The 15,088-nt window shown below is 42.4% G+C and overlaps 1 pseudogene; it reads right to left on the reverse strand.

The window, feature by feature from the left end:
• Positions 1-5,681: 5,681 nt before the first annotated feature.
• On the reverse strand, positions 5,682-7,441 carry LOC147456230 (uncharacterized; annotated as a pseudogene).
• Between the last annotated feature and the right edge of the window lie 7,647 nt (positions 7,442-15,088).

Raw genomic sequence — 15,088 nt, forward strand, 5'->3', positions numbered from 1 at the left:
AGCTCCCAAGAAACAAAGAAAGAGATGATGAAGCGAAAAACAGGAAGGTAGACCATGGATCTCAACAAAGAACTCTAGAGAGATACTCACCCCAACCCGGAGTGCCAGGGATGGTTCAAGTCCCCACGATGCCTCAATGGAGACCCTTAGCTAGCCCATTCCAAGCACCACCGGTAGGAGCGCTAATCAGTATGGGCTATCAGGTTCCACTAGCTGGTTCAATCAATAGACCCACAACTCGAAACCTTGTCGCAGCCAACTGAAGACGACATAAGAGCCGCTTATCAAATACTGGATAGAGTCAGGACGCGGTCTCTTGCCATTGCTGAAGAGAACAACATGCTGCATACTAGGGATGACAACATGCAAATGGAACATGAAAACCTATCAAATTTGGTACAAGATACCCACTTGAAGGCCAAAGAAGTAGAGAAAGAGCTCGACACTCTTACTACAACACTAAGGGAATCTTAAAGCAAACGAGACACTCTCTTGCTAGAGATGACTAAAGCATCAAGAGCAATCAAGACTCTCCAGCAAAAAAATCAGGCCTTGGATGACTTAGAAGCAGCAAAGGATGAAGTCCTAGAGCTGAAGGAAAAGTTAGAGCTCCAGGACAAGAAAATCAAAAGACTAAGGGCTACACCAAGGATCGAGAGAACAAGTGCAGGAGCAGACGCCCAAGTCATACAAGCACTGGAGGCACAAATCATTGCCCTGCAGAAGGAACATCGGCTAGAGCAAAGAAAAATGATGCATATGGCAGAAGAATCTCTAGCCACCGAAGAAAGAATGAGAGAAAAACACCAAGTTCTCCAGAAAGAACATGAGGAACTTCAACAGAACTTGGAAACATTGCAAGGTAAAATGGTTGACATGGCTGAGAAAGCAACTCAACAAGCACATTGGCGCAAAGATAGATCACTGACTTGCAAAAGGAAATAGCGGCTTTAAGGACACAGGAATCAGAATCAGGGCATAGTGAAATAGAAACAAATGCTAGAGATGAGCCCATGGAAATTCCTGAAGGAGCCGAAGATATCCAGCAGAAGGAAGAATAGGAGGAAACAGGGGAAGACCAATCACACCCACTAGAAGCAGAGGAGGAGACACGCCTAGCGAAGACGACAACAGAAGACCACAAGGCAGCCTTGGAATTCTGTAGGAGTCCAAGGGCTGGCGGAAAATGTACTTAGGGAGGAATGGATGCAATCCACACTCCCATATCCTCTCCTAAAGTATGAGGTGATACTAATCAGGAAAAGAGTCAAAGCAGAAGCCACAGAGTCGGTCTATGAAGGAGATGCCAAGAAGACGGAGGATGTAGGTAGAGTGGTGGACTCACAACCAAGAGGGAGAAAAGCCTGTCTCCTAAAGTACCCAGTTTTTTTGAAATACTTGGTGGAGGCTCCAAAGATTATTAGAGATGACCTCCTATTTTGCCCAGTCCCTCATGTTGGCACTTGGGCAAATCATTTCAGAATCCTGCAGGCTCATTCGAACTGACTCAACTACCCGTCCATGCATGCACCCAGAGGAGGAGAGAGAATATGTGTCTCTTATATGGTGAAAACCCTGAAGGAAACCATTAAGATCTTCACAGGCTCTCCGGATTTGACCTGCGTCATGATAAAAAAAATCTGCAAAACCTTGTTGGCTTGTTTTGAAATGTTCATGCCTTCTAAAGCGACGGATTCTACACTCCTATCAACAGGCGACACTGTCCCTGCAATGACATATGATCTGTCATAACAACCATCTCCAAAGGTTTTACATCTGCTATATCAGAGAATTATGTTCCAGCCCAGCTATCACATGTAAGCCTATGAAGAAGCTTTCTACACTGGATTCTTTACTTGTGATAGCAAGGTATTTGGCCCAACGGTCACTTTGGGGATCATTCAATAAGAATCATACCTAAAGCTGCTAAAAGAGAGAGAGAGAGAGAGAGAGAGAGAGAGAGAGAGAGAGAGAGAGAGAGAGAGAGAGAGAGAGAGAGAGAGAGAGAGAGAGAGAGAGAGACTTGATCTCTTCGCTACGTGCGCTATGAAAGGCCCATTGCTGAAGCGACACCACCACTATGCTAGCAATTGCAAGGGCTTCCCTCCGACGCCAATAGTGTATGATTTTGACAATGATATGAAGAGAGTGCCTACAAGCTTTCGCGTGAGTTTTCTTGCAAACCGGATATCCATTTGGTGACTTCTTTGTACCTATGGGTTTACGGTGAGTAGGAGTACATGTTAGGACCATACGCCATGAAAAACGGTAACTTTTATTTTGCTACCTGTCTTTATACGCGATTGTCGCAAGGGGTAGTTGGAGGTGGGTTATCCAGTCACAATCCATAGGATATTGATCTCAAGGCAAGGAGAATGTACCTTATGATTTTTGTGACGTTTCGAATGTGTTTGACCTAGATTCATGAGCGTTAGCGTTGTAGTTTGGAATGTCTTCACTAGTACGATCTTTGACCCGATTTCCTTATTAGTGATTGTCTTACAAGGTCAAGAAGTAGGTTCATAACCCTCTTCTTGTTTCCATGCACCTACAGTTTAAGCTTCATCCTCGGTCGACATAGAGTTGTTGGTTTTGTTCTCGCTATGATAGCGTCTGCTCGTGGCATACCTGCCAACACCCTTTGAGAGAGAGGACTTGATAAATGAAAAATCAACTAATTTAATCTCCTAAATTATCATTGGACCCCTTGGGTGGCCATCCAATAGGCTTCAGGCACACCACGAGGGCAACATGAGGAGGAACTTGACAAGTGTCCCCTTTGCTTTCTTTGTACCAAGCATGCCTTGTGTGAGCGTGTGAGTGTTCTCTCTCATCCCCCCTCTTGTAGGACTCGCCCCCTCCTTGTAGGATTGGATATTTGACTTTTAACACCTCAAGCCCCTCAAGCTTAGGCCCGGTTCCCACCACAAGCTTGGCCCTTAAGCACTTCAAACTTGGGTTGGGTTCTCACCTCAAGTACAACCCTAGCATCTCAAGCATGTCAAGCACCTCAAACACCTCAATCATCAAACACCTCAAGCATCTCAAGAACCTCAATCATCAAGCACCTCAAGCACCTTAGTCATGAAGCATGACAAGCACCTCAAGCACCTAAGCTTGGGCCCGGTTCCCACCTCAAGCTCAGCCCTACCTAAGGTCAAAGGAATTTTACACTAACTATTGGAGGTCTTCAATGAAGCTAACCCTAAGGTCTTATGTTCCATTGGTTAGCCTTGCTCTTTGATAGACCATCTCTCATTTGGGCCCCTTTACCATTGGCCCCGTGTTGAGATAGACCTATAAGCACATGTATATATCTTAACCCTTGTTCCTGTTTATTCTCCCACATTAAGTGATCAATTTAATATGAGAAAATCATTTGGGTTGGTTAGATATTAGATTTTATGACATTACTTCTCTCTTGAAATCATAGTCGTCCTCGACTATGAGGTAGAAGAGATAAAGCCGTAGTCGTTGATCAAGCTAACTTAGCGAATAGAAGATCCCTTTTTTACCCTACGACATCTTTCTAAGATGGATGAATAATCCATTTGGTGCTTGGGCAACATAGCTGCCGCAAGCATGTCTGCTCTTTAGTCCATTTCATTCTCCCAAAGTAGAGCGACAAATTCTATGTGGTGTTTGAGAGAGGTGGTCACCACAAACATGATCCTGAGTATGCATATTTCTTAAAAATTTGTGCACAAAAACATAAAGACAGAGTCTTATAAGACAAAAACATTGATCATTTAAAATGCTTTTCTTTAACATTTGCTTACTCTTCTGTGTCATTGTAAGCATCATGAACAAGGTTAATACTATCCTTAAGCTATGTTCTTTGCATGCATTTAGCATCTTTGAAAGGATAATTCTTAAATTTAGTAAGATATCGTCAGTAATCTTATCATTTCTTAATACCTTGTCTTTATGTCAAAAATTGAACTTGGTTTGGAGCTCCTCTTCTTCATCCTCGATCTTTGGTGGACCTTCAATTACGGTCTCTCTTGGTGGATCTCCTTTATAAGGCTTGAATAGGCTCTCATGAAAAATATTATGTATGAGCCAGTAGTCGAGAAACTTTAATTGATAAGCCATCTTATGGATGGGCTTGAAAATTTATAAGGGGCCATAGTATCTTTGTGTCTGCTTAGCATAATACCTTTAGTGGCTTCGGCTTGCAAGGTGGCGTTTCCCATGGCTAGCTACAACCTTGTAACAAGGTAATTAACAAACATGGGGCATTATCATTAGCACCTTCATGTGCAAAATCAAAGCTATCATTGTTCATTCTACTCTCTTGGTTATTGTCAGCTATGTTAATTAAACTTGTATGTTTACTTAGTGTAATTTTTGGCAATTCAAAACTTTAGTTGCTACTCCTCTTAGCCTTTGAAAATTTGGCTCTGAAGTATCTATACCCATGGCTCAAAGTAGTTAATTATAGAGAGTACTGGAGTAGGTCTAGCATAGAAGAGTTATTGAGGGTTAGCTCCTTTCGGACTTCTTATGGGTCAATAATGGTAAAGCCGTAGGAAAGTCTAAAAAGACTCCATTATTAGGTCCAAAGCTCCCAAGGTGTGTAGCATATCCCACATAGTGGGCTCAACAAAACCAATAATACATCCCAGTTCCATCTACCGTAATATAATTAACAACATCAACCATTTATAGGCTACTTAAGGACCTCTCTTCTTAAGCAAGAAAAGAGAAACCAATTGCTTTGATACCAATGTAATGGAAATGGACTAATAACTTGTAGAATAGCGAAATTAAGAGAATTAGAGTGAGCAACTTTGTGATATTATTTTGAGAGCATAGAGGGTGAACTTAATTGGTAGTATCAACTTAATCATAACACTTGATTAAGTAGGCATGAACAATACTTTTGCAAGAGAGCGAGTTTAGAGAACATGACAACAGTTGAGGACCGGATTTATGTGGAGCCGGTCCCCCCTCCAATAGGCATTTGTATTATAGATTCTCCCACTAAGGGAGACTTGATACAATACAATTTTTGTGTTCCTTGAGACCTCTTTGGCTGTATGAAGAAGGAACCTTCATACACCAAGATTTTTCTTAAGAGAAAAAAATCAATCTTAGCTTGAAAACAATCAAGAACTTGTGAACATCGTTAATCCTTATGTTCCCTAAATCATTTGAATGCATGAAGATGTAAACTTTTATGCATCAAATTGTGTCCAAAGCAACAATTAATCTACTTTGCAATAACAAATAATCTACTTGCATTAAGTAATTAATCTATGTGCAATAATCCATTAGACTTCTTGCAATAAGCATAATATAAGCTTTATAGAAAGCATTAACTATCCCAAGCCTGAGTGCCAAGACCTCAAACTTGCAAGTTAACAATATTGAAATGTTTGGGTGTATGCAATTACAATGATATTGTGGTAATAAAGACACATGTATGCTCACTTTGGGTGCTCGAAGAGAGAATTTATATCGAAAGGTGAGCGATCTAAGGAGGGAGGAACCATGCTATTGATGGCAAGAGGAACTCAACATGTATATTAAGATAACATTGAAGATTGAAGTGGTATGCACCTTCGAGCACAAGTTCAATATACAACAATGATTGAAGAAGATGTTATAACCTCTATATAAAAAGAAAATTGTAGGTAATTTTTATTATCTTAAATTTGAACGAATACAATGAAACTTTAGGAGTCAATATCTACTATATAGACCGTTCCTACCACCGGATATTCAAGGCCTTATGTATGAATAAAACCACGAGTGTCAAAATTTGAAGGTAATGGAGTTGTTATGTTTTGGATATTCTCGTGTTTGTGAGCCTGTTGAAATGAACAAAATTAATCATTTAGGGTTTCACTTATACTTAAAGTTTTGTAAACGCTAATCATGCACCATGAAAGGATATATAATGAAATAATGTCTTGGGGTGAAAACTAAAAGCGAGAAGAATAATGTGGTACATTGAATAATCGCACGATGGAAAGCCCAAGCATCGTTTTTATAAAAAATCTCTTAAATTGTGTTTTCCAATAGTAAATAAATTTAAAGTATACTTGTTTAAAAAAGAGGTTCTAGTAGCGATGGATCCCATATGGTGAAGGAAAAAATGTTGGAGCTCTTGGCCCCAAATATCTGAGAACAATCTCACCAACTTGTGTTACATCTGTAGGTCAAATTAGTAGATGGCCATATTATGTGATGACAAAAGAACGCATTTATTGATGTCTGATATCTATCTTCATATCCAAGAGTCACTATACCCACTATCTTATCATGCATAGCTAAAAAGTTTAAAAAGAAAAATAGTAGAAAAATTCCAAGAGAATGTGTATATTGTGTGAATTTTTTCGTTCGTCAGTCTTACTCATGATCGAAAATCACTTCTTATTCCATCATGAAACAAATGTGTATAAACCATATTAGGTTAAATATGGGTTAATGGATCCATTCTATTCCTTTCTTAAGAATCCATAATCTAAACCATTGCAAGAGACAGATATGATACATTGATAAATAAGATAATAGTTGTTGCTAGAAAGAGACACTCTGACGTAAAAGTAATACAGGATAGCAAGAAAATACATTGACACATATATTCATAAACAAATTAAATGTTTGTAACATTGGTGTACATTCAGGATATGATCACAAGAACAATAGTTGCCAGTAAGATGCAACTATGCCAAAATTGACATAGTTATAAAAAACCTTGCATATTTGCATATAATTGCAACATGTGGGACCATGCATGAGGCACAACTATTTTAGAATGTACTAATAACTATGCATCATGTGACCACTGCCTTATGCAAGAAATTGAGATATAGTTGTTGGGGGGGGGGGGGGGGGGGCGGGGCGGGGGCGACACCCCATGTGAACCAGAAATAAAGTTGTATGGGAAAACCTTGAGTGGGCAAGATGGAACCGGAAATGTTGGAAATGATCCAATGGATAACGTTTTTGAGGATCAGGGTGGAAGGATTGTAGGCATCGGGGTCAAGAGTGAGCAGCGTGTACGAGGAGCCAACATTGAGCAACGACTCGAAGCAAAAGACAGCAGGCTGGACACTTGTCTGGGTGATGGTGAGGACCAGGCCATTTGTTGAGCTGCTGGATGACGGGCGGCTGCCTAAAAAAGAGCAGCTGAAGGGTGATGTCGGGCGTGCCCCCGTAGACGTCCAGCCATGGTGGTATTGTGGTCTCTCTGAGCGCGTCTGCGCTTGAGCTCATGGGCATGCCTGTAGGAGGAGACAAAGAGGCCATAGCATAAATATTTTTATCACACACCTGACACCCACTATGCTGCGCCCAAAGTATATAAGCGCCATTCTGTGTGTGTGTGTGTGTGTGTGCGCGCGACTGTGGCTTTGTCCTTTCTGAGCTCGCCAATGGCTTGCTTTATAACTAACACACACCACCTAAGTTGCTGAACCCCTCCTCGCGAGCCGCCAAGTTGCTAGGTAAATTTCATTGAGAGTGGATTATGGATTTGACATTGTGAGTTGGGACCTCACAGTTTTAGAGGTCAACCCCTCCCCTCAATAAATGTACTTACGTATGATTTGATGTCAACACCTCTTTTGTATAAATGTATAATGTAGTTATGAACTCATGATTATGGCCCATGTGCTCTTGTAGAAAACATAGAGCCGATTCGCCTGCCACGGTGCTACTCTTGTCTTGCATCTTGCATTGCCAACACCACCTAGTTGACAAATAGTCTGGATTCTATAAATCATAGAGGGTGGATGATGGATGTGACATTGTGACCCCGTGAGTTGGGACCTCACATCGCTCACAAATTTGGAGGTGAATCCTTCTCCTCAAAAAATGTGTTAATATGATTTGATGCCAATACCTCTACTCTATAAATGTCGTTATGATTATGTCACATGTGCTCTTGTTGACATTGTAGAGCGGATCTGCATGCACATTAGGAAAAATATTAACCCTCTAGGGGCCCTTTGGGATTAAGGTTAATTAGAGGCCAGCCAATGAGAAGAGGGTGGTGGACACACTCTATGCCCTCAAAAATGTAGGGGGACAAAGTAGTCTTACACTTCTTAAATGGGCTCTTACTTAGTGAGAAGGTGGGGGGGGGGGGGGGGGGGGGGGGTGTGTGGGCCATATGGAACCTCCAACTTCCCTCCCTTTTGATCCGATTTTGAAAAAATCCCAAAAATTTGAAAATTTTCAAAACTCAAATTTCATCTTCTTAAAACCCCCCTAAAACTATTTTATGGTCAAAAAAGCATTTTTTGACCTCAAAAAGTCAAAAAGTGCACCCAAAAACCGTAAAATTCAAAATTTTTAAAAAACTTTTGAAAAATATTTTTTTGCTATCCAGAGCTCCCCCAAAAGTAGTTCTTAGGCAAAAAGTGATTTTCTCTCTCTAGAACCCCCCTTTTCCAACCCCTCCTTGGTTGCAACTATCACACTCATCCTCTACTCCAACACACTCTCTCTCTACACCATCTCCATTGCTGCAGTAAGGAAGCTCCTCTCTCCTCCCCTACCACCTTCCATTGCCACACCAAGCAAAGGTTATCCACCTTCTCCTCCCATTGCCACACCAAGCAAGGGTTATCCACCTTCTCCTCCCATTGCCACAAGGGTTATCCACCTTCTCATATCACTTTATCCTCTGTACATTGTAGCAACAAGCAAGGTCCTTCTCCTCCTCCTAGTTTTCTTTGCTCAACCATGGCCAACTCTACTTCGCAAAGGCGGCCAAAGAATGAGGTCACATCACTTGCATGCCACAACACTAGAGGTGTAGATGATGAGTGGGTGCCACAAGAGTTCACCAAAGGTGCTTGGGTATACATGCAACCATCTGCTATTGGCTCTCATCGTGTGCGGAATCGTGCAAACTTGGATCTTCATTGGAAAGGAAAGCTCCTTGGCTTCAAGAACCGCAAAGACAAGGGGACCGTAGCCATTGTGCAACATGTTTTCTCAATGTCAACCATGCATTTGCAACAACCACCTCGATTTCCAACACATTGTAAGTACATGTTTTGAGAATACAAAGCTAGGTGTGAAATCACAGTGTAATGTTATTATGGATTCATACTTAAGATTTGTCATGCATTTATAGTCATATTTCCATCCATGTTGGTGGAGGAGCAGCCACTACATAGTCTCTCCGGCACATTCAATGCTATACATGCGGATATTGGAGCAATAATGTTCCCACATCTTTGTCCAACCAAACTGGTTCAAAGAAGGATTTTATTCTATTCTCACTCCTATATTGTCCCTACTTCTACACAAACGTTTGGAACGCTTGAACCCATCAAAGTAACTTCCTTATTAAGTATGGAGTGGCCGGTGCCAGATTTGTGGTCGGTAGCATCTTTCAAGCAAAAGATGATAATGGATGTCCAAAACTCTTTGAAATACTCTAAAGCTTCTAGGTGTGTGGGCTTGAGTTGGTGTTTGCCTATTCATTGTTTTGTGCACATTTTTAAAGAGTTTGGAATTGTGGAGACTACCACAATGCTTGTATGTAAAGATGCGCATTACGAGGAATTAGGAAGGCTTTTATAAGAGGACTGGGGTTTTGTGGAGGGCATGCACAATGGGGACCGGTACCGTTGCAAGGTTGGAGCTTCAGGTATTGGAATGCGCTATTTGAAATCCCGCACATCCTTGTACATACGATTTCACTATGATCGTTGGATGTGCAAGCTTGGAGTGTGGACTCCCTTACAGAGTGTAGACGGCGCTATTGCAAGCTTTGACATTGTAGTGAAGATGCCCAACGATGCTTTGGAGGCAGTCCAAGTGAACAAGCATTGGACTCTCAATAATGTTCGTGAACATTTGGTTATTATGGGTTTTGAGGACCTTCAACAAGCACAATTTCGTTTACAAGGTCACAAGGTGAGAATCCTTCCACCACATTTTCAATACATCATGGTTTGTCGATCATTGGATGCTTATTGTAATGAATGTCCGCAGATTGGGAAGAGAATGGAAGACAAATTGAAGGTCGAGGAGGACTGGGGGATGGATGGAACTATGCTATCGATCTTATAACTTTGTAACTCTTGCAATTTTCAAATTGATCCCCGCTGTAATCAACATGATTTGCTTCGACAAATCATGCCTTTGAATATATTTTTTTGCATTGGGATGAGAAATCATTTTTTGGTGAAAGTGCCTTTTTTTTTAACGTCTTAAAAAGAGGGTCCATTATAAAAGGGGGGCCACCTAACTCATTCACTATTTTCACTTTTGCAACTCTTGAGCTCCTCCACTCTCTGTCTACACCCCAGGCTAGACATGGATGCTTCCACAGCCTCTGCATCTGCAGCCACATCCACCCCTTTGTCACGCTTCATCCTCTTCCTAGAGGACACCAAATACAAAGGGAAGTTGGACCTCCACACCTTTTTTACTCGTCTCCCTGACCTTGATGCCACAGTTTCCCTTCACATGGATGCATTTGCCGAGATTTTTGCGTTCATGGAGGAGCACATCATAAAATATTCTGTATCTATCCCCCCACATGTAGGGATCTGGGTGCCTTGCGATCTTTTGCGCTATATACACAAAGGTGATCGCCCATTCTCTAAGCGGTTGCAACGATTCCAAGAAACTGCAACCGATGCAGGCCATTACTTGGACGAGCAAGCCCCAGGGGTGTCAGCGTTCAAGAAGCTCAAGTTGGGGGTGGAGTACCTTTCTCGGCTCGCAACATTTATCTTCTTGGTGAACGAGGAACGTGATTTAGAGGAGCTTCGCTTACCACACCTTCAGGTTGGGTCCTTTATCAAGGACACCAAGGAGCAGCAGGTTATCCCCATGAACCCTGCAGCGGAAGGAAAGGCACACCGGCTCGAGTACCCTAGGGGTCTTGAGGAACTGGTTGAGAAATCCATAGTTGCGGCTGGCCCTAGTGATACTCCAGTGCCACTACCACTGATGGATGTGGCTATCCCAGAGGTAGAAATCAGCCGCTTCTCCTCAGTGTTAGTGGATGGGGAGGAGTATGTGTTCCTGCATGATTTGGAGAAAGCATTTGGTTTACGCATGGATGAATGCTTGAGCGTGCTATGCAACAACACCAAATGTCCCTTAGACAATACGCCAGATGCCCTAGAAAGCAAGCTCTTGCCAGATGGGGATTCTGTTGCTGACACTATTGTAGTTGTATGTGTGGATGTCCTTGCAGCAGAGCAGTTGCACGTGGCTGATGAAGAATTCCAAGCCACGTAAGCCAACGTTGAGGCTGCTAGGATGCCTATGCCATTATGCAACCTCCCATCTGATGATCCAAAGGTCGTATCTGTTGTGCATGGGAGCATTGACTTGGATGCAAAGGGCAACAGGGAGGAGGACGACAAGGAGCACGAGGTAAACTGTATCCTAAATTTCATGTTGCTATTTTATCCTTCATTGTCTTTTTTCTCAACCTTCATCGGTTTATGACAGGATGTCGTGGAGGTTGATGATTTTGCTGCAAGGACGGGTGGCAAGCGGACGGGCTTTGGACCTCAAGCTTCCCTTGCGCATTACCTAGGACAACTCCCCCCTGGCGATGTGGCCATTATCCATAATGAATTTACTCCCCAAGCCCATTTTATGACTTGGTCATTAAAAGCTTTGAGCAAGTTTTTGTGTTTGAGCACCATTGCTCAAATTGCGCATCAAGTGTTCCTAGTGCGTAGATCCCTTGTATGCACAACGTTTCGCACTGGCTTTTGTGGTAAAGTGCTTGCCCAGATAGGGATACATGCTTCCATTGGCTCAACTGACCCAAAGGCCATAGCGCACTCCCTCTTGACTGGGGAGTTGCCTTACGCGCAAAATAGGCACCAGGAAATGGTCAAAAAAATTATGAACTCCTCAGATACATGATGTAAAATCACCGTTTTGGAAGTAATAAAAAATATTTGAAATTGTCTCTCTATCTTGCAAATTCTTTTGAATGTGATTTGTCAATCTTGAAAATTGTTTCAATTGGTGATATGAAAATTGTTTTGATAAGTGACTTTGTAATTTCAAGTTCTGTATGTAGTTTCAGTCAATTTCAGTAAATTTAGGTATTTTATGTTCCCTAGGGGGTAGATAAGCCTAAAGGGGCAAAATAAAGCCTGGCCACAAGGGCGCGCAAATGGCCCATCCAACAGTTTTGGATGGGCCATTTGCGCGCCCTTGTGGCCAGGCTTTATTTTGCCCCTTTTAGGCTTATCTACCCCCTAGGATACTTACAAAGCACAAATTTATTGAAATGAATTGGTTTTGCATCATTAATTTAGATGCACCCTTTCTATGGCAATTCCAGCATATGTTCACACTCAAGGACACTAGAAAAGGTGAAATCAATTATGAAATGAAGTTTCCAGCACACTATCACCTGCTTTAGCTCTACCTAGTACACCCCTGCACCAAAAAGTCCAATTACATTGGACATTTGAAAAATCCAAATTAATGTTGCATAGACACTTGGTTTCACAATATGTTATTTTTTTTGATATCCTATAGGAAATTCAAAGCTTGAAATGGCCAAAAAAGGGTGTCCACAAGGATCCATGTAAAATAATGTTGCAAAACCAATAGGTTTTAGTAGAGTTGTGCTTTTTAAGTACCCTTGGGGGTAGATAAGCCTACAAGGGGAAAAAAAAAGCCTGGCCACAAGGGCGCGCAAATGGCCCATCCAAAACTGATGGATGGGCCATTTGCGCGCCCTTGTGGCCAGGCTTTTTATTGCCCCTTATAGGCTTATCTACCCCCAAGGGTGCTTAAAAAGTACAAATTTACTGAAATTACATACAAAACTTGAAATTACAAAGTCATTTCATTACAAAGATAGTAGACACAATAGACACAACTGTTGATCATATTGTCATTGGAAAGTTCAATCATTACAAAGATAAGGGTGTGCAATACAAAAAGAGGGGTAACTTCGGCTAATGCTCGAAGTCTCATTGCAGTCGACGTGCAAGCTGCATATCTTTTGGCTGTATTGTCACTCGCTTTGCATGTATGGTGCATAGGTTGGTATCTTCCAACACCGAAATGATGTGGGCCTCTGCAGCTTCTTGAATAGCCTCTAGCGCTATTGATTTCATTCTATACTGATTTCCATAGCTTTGAAGCACCTCCTTCACAGTGCGAGCAAAGGGGGCGCATCGAATCAAAAGCTCCGTCGTCTTCTGGTAGTGGCGGATTTCTGCAAATGCCATTGCTATTTTTCGGCGCCGTTGCGGTTGTCTTGGGGGCACTTGCACATTTCTTGGAGGGCGGCGTTTAGGATTCTTGAAAAACTTAGACTTGCGCCTGTTTACATGCTTAGGGGTTGGTTCTGCAGCCTCTTCTGATTCTTCCTCTTCCCTTGGCTGCCGATCCTATTGTGTGGGGAGAGCTCCCTGGCCTCCAGGCAATGTCTTCCCCCCAACGGCCACCCGGTGTGTGCACGGTATTTTTTCTCGCAACCATGGTGGCTCACTCTCTGATTCAGTGTCTGTATGGACCACCCGAGTCCTGGATGGTCCTGCTTGTGATTGGTGGTGCGACGGCTGCTCCCTATCGGACTCTGTTGTTTGCTGGCCCTCTTCCTCTCTCCAGCGCTGGGCACGTTGCTTCATTCTCCTTCTAGGTGTTATATCTTGAGGAGGTGGAGATTCAACAGTCCTCGATGACTCTCGTGCCCTACCACCATGCCCACTACCAGATGAGTTCCTGGAACGGTCAGGCGTTCGTGGCCGTTTTCTTGTGCCTTTAAGCCATGACGGCTTCTCACATCCTTAGAGGGTGTTTTTGTTGGCAGGCGGATGCTCTTTCGCGGTTTGTTTGGTGCGCACCATTTCGTTGGTAAGAGCTCACCTGTTCTTAAGAAATGAGTGGTTTATGAGAGCATGCAATATTTAAAAGGGCCCTGCTCACACTATTTTTTTTTAAAAAAGTATTATTTTTTAAATAAACATGTCGCTAAGAGTTGGACCCTGCATTCACGTTTAGTGACTCGCGCAGTATCCATTTTGATCCTTGTCACACTTTGCATCGCCGCCATGCAGCATGCTTGGTGGGACCTTGCGACATTTGCCACTTGTTGCTATGCTCTTGACGACTCCATTTCCGCACTTCAATAGCAATATTGGATTGTCGCGCATGCTCCATTGTGAGCTTACGAGCAAATGTTGTGCGAAAAAACCAATTGAACATCTCCTCCAAATAATTGGATTACACCATTCCACCACCATGTCGAGTATTTTTGAAGTACACTCCCCTTGCTCGATAATGGGACTTCTCCATGCCTTGAGTGCTAAAAATTTCAAGCGATCCATACTTGTGCATAAAAAATGCACCATGCACATACAATATATGCTGTTCACATGAGTAAACGATCCACATTATTAAATAAAAATAATCCGTTGTAATGAATACACCATGTAAAATGACTTACCATGTAATGTGTGATGTTATTTTCACCCCAAGAAAGGGTGAAGACCATGGTAAAATCCGCCAAGGCTTCTTGAAATGATTGGCGTTGTTCTTCTGTTGTGCTGTTAAGGCCCATAAGCTTGACCATTTTATCAAAATGTTAAGGCACCATAAGCTTGACCATGGTAATGAATACACCATGTAAAATGACTTACCATGTAATGTGTGATGTTATTTTCACCCCAAGAAAGGGTGAAGACCTTGGTAAAATCTGCCAAGGCTTCTTGAAATGATTGGCGTTGTTCTTCTATTGTGCTGTTAAGGCCCATAAGCTTGACCATTTTATCAAAATGTGCCCAAACTTGCTTTCGCTTGTTTGAAAGCTCGCCATTTGAATCATTGTCGGTAGTAGCTTTGCACAACTCCTTCCAAAGCTCCCAAAGGTTACCTGCCTGCTGGTTGGAGCTGTTTTGAGCATCATATCGACTTGGCTTTCCTTGGGAAACTTTCTTCAAAAAGTGTCTAGCTTTTTGTCCACTCATTGACACTTGTTGAGCAATTTCATGGGCCTCCCCTGTGTTCTTTGCAACAATGATAGACACATTTCCACCGTGACAGCCAATGGAATTCAAGAGTACCTCCACTCTTTCGATCGCTTCTTTGGACTTTTCCAACGGTTTCATCGTGAAAGCATAGT

This window comes from Adiantum capillus-veneris, chromosome 6 (assembly GCF_014529385.1).
Source record: "Adiantum capillus-veneris isolate H3 chromosome 6, ASM1452938v2, whole genome shotgun sequence".
Classification (NCBI taxonomy): domain Eukaryota; kingdom Viridiplantae; phylum Streptophyta; class Polypodiopsida; order Polypodiales; family Pteridaceae; genus Adiantum; species Adiantum capillus-veneris.